At 37.8% G+C, this 2,653-nt stretch overlaps 1 pseudogene; it reads left to right on the top strand.

The window, feature by feature from the left end:
- Positions 1-817: 817 nt before the first annotated feature.
- On the top strand, positions 818-1,747 carry LOC148776717 (olfactory receptor 4L1-like; annotated as a pseudogene).
- Positions 1,748-2,653: the final 906 nt, after the last annotated feature.

Here is a 2,653-nt window from a genome sequence, read left to right as displayed (position 1 = left end):
ATAAAAGTTTTTTTACCAATACATGTTGTTGTCTAAGCTATATAATAATTTCTTTCCTTTCATTTATGTTACCTTTGTATTCATAATAGAAGAACAGGTCTATTAAGTGCAGAAATAAATATTTTGAGAAGACTTGCTCAGGAAGAGAATAAGAGACACAAGCGCTGGGAAAGTCATCAACCGAAAGTCATGCCGTCTTTCCCTCTGAAATAAAGTAAAAGGCCAATATAAGTCTTTTTAATCAATTTCTGCTTAATTGAATTAATTTCATATTCAGGTTTTTCTTTTGTTAGTTGTATCATGGGTTGTAAAATTTCATGTAACATAGGAACTATGTGAAAAATACAGTCTGTTTTTCATTAACAGGAGCATTTATAATAGAAACTTTTCTTTATGTTTAGTTTTAAAAAATAAGAAAATATAATTCTGGAAGGAAAAAAGAAATCCATGTGACAAAGGCAATGGTTCCCAAATTATAGCTGGTTTTCATTTTAATAGTTATTGAGCCTTGTCATTTCTCCATAGTGCATGTAATTATTGCATTTACTGCCACAAAAGTGTCAATAGTAATATTTATGCTCATTTACATTTTATTCATGTAGCACAACTTTTCATAGAAGGCTTAGTGTGCTTCTGTCCTCTGTGTACTCCCCAGGTAAACAGTCAACATTTCAGTATCCACTCTGTATGCTTCTGGAGGCTAACCTACAGTAACAACATTATTTTCATTTTATTTTCTCTAATTTGAAGGCACTAATCATTTCTTGAAAATATCTGAGATAAGAAAAACTTCTGGAACTTTTTTTGAGTTGAGTAAATGGATCTGAAAAGTGGATCTGTAGTGACTGAGTTTATTTTGCAAGGATTTTCTGCAGGATGGGAACTTCAGGTTGTCTTCTTCGTGACATTCTCCTTGATCTATGGGGCTACTGTGCTGGGAAACGCTCTCATTGTGGTCACAGTGACATGCAGTTCCACCCTTCGTTCTCCCATGTACTTCCTCCTCGGAAACCTCTCCTTTTTGGACACGTGTCTCTCCACGGTCACCACACCCAAGATGATCAGAGACTTGCTCACTGAACACAAGACCATCTCTATATGGGGATGCATGGCTCAGATGTTCTTTATGCACTTGTTTGGAGGTGCTGAGGCAACTCTTCTGGTAGCCATGGCTTTTGACAGATATGTGGCTGTATGTAAACCCCTGCACTACAGGAAAATCATGAATCACAGGTTGCTGAACGGCTTTGTTATACTCTCATGGACAATTGGTTTTATACACACCATGAGTCAGATGGTATTAACAGTAAACCTGCCTTTCTGTGGCCCCTGCATCGTAGACAACATATTCTGTGACCTTCCCCTTGTGATTAAGCTTGTGTGTGTGGAAACATACACCCTGGAATTATTTGTCATTGCTGACAGTGGACTCTTGTCACTTATATGTTTCCTCCTCCTGCTTATCTCCTACACTGTCCTCCTGGCCACTGTGCAACGAAGATCATTGGGAGGCCTCTCCAAAGCTCTGTCCACACTGTCTGCTCACATCACTGTGGTCAGTCTGTTGTTTGGGCCGTGTATCTTCATCTATGCCTGGCCATTCAAGAGTTTTGCCAGCAATAAAGTCCTTGCTGTATTTTACACTGTATTCACACCCTTATTGAATCCTATTATTTACACCTTGAGAAATCAGAAAATGTAAGAGGCCATGAAAAAATTAAGGTTCCAAAATGTTAGCTCCACATAGAATTTTTAGATTTTTAGTTCAGTTCAGTTCAGTCGCTCAGTCATGTCCGACTCTCTGCGACCCCATGAATCACAGCACGCCAGGCCTCCCTGTCCATCACCAACTCCCGGAGTTCACTCAAACTCATGTCCACAGAGTCGGTGTTGCCATCCAGCCATCTCATTCTCTGTCGTCCCCTTCTCCTCCTGCCCCCAACCTTTCCCAGCATCAGAGTCTTTTCCAGTGAGTCAACTCATCGCATGAGGTGGCCAAAGTATTGCAGTTTCAATTTAGCATCCGTCCTTCCAATGAACACCCAGGATTGATCTCCTTTAGAATGGACTGGTTGGATCTCCTTGCAGTCCAAGGGACTCTCAAGAGTCTTCTCCAACACCACAGTTCAAAAGCATCAATTCCTCGGCGATCAGATTTCTTCACAGTCCAACTCTCACATCCATACATGACCACGGGAAAAACCATAGCCTTGACTAGACGGACCTTTGTTGGCAAAGTAATATCTCTGCTTTAGATTTGCTTTTAGAATTGTATAAATAACCCAGCTTTCAAATATAAGGCTAACATAATTTGAATATATTATATGTAATACATGGTTTTACTCTTTTATTTTAAATCATAACTGGTGCAGAAAAAATTAATGATAAAATGCTTTAAATTCACAGTTAATGCTGTTATAGCACATAATGATAATTAGTTATCTGCAGCAAAATAGACATATAATGTCATTAAATACTTTATGATATATTCAATATTTATTTATTAGTGAAGAGATAAATATAAAAATATGTAGTGTTACTATTAGAGATTATTTTAATATAGATTGCTAATGATTATCACTAACTACTACTACCATAAATGCGGTACCCTGAATAAATCATGATTAAAAGAATGATAACAGCAAAGGCAAAA

This window comes from Moschus berezovskii, chromosome 9 (assembly GCF_049115385.1).
Source record: "Moschus berezovskii isolate FMDL1 chromosome 9, NW_MosBer_1.0, whole genome shotgun sequence".
NCBI classification, from domain to species: Eukaryota; Metazoa; Chordata; class Mammalia; order Artiodactyla; family Moschidae; genus Moschus; species Moschus berezovskii.
Note: the sequence above shows the minus strand (reverse complement) of the source record. Positions and strands in the feature narration are given on the sequence as shown.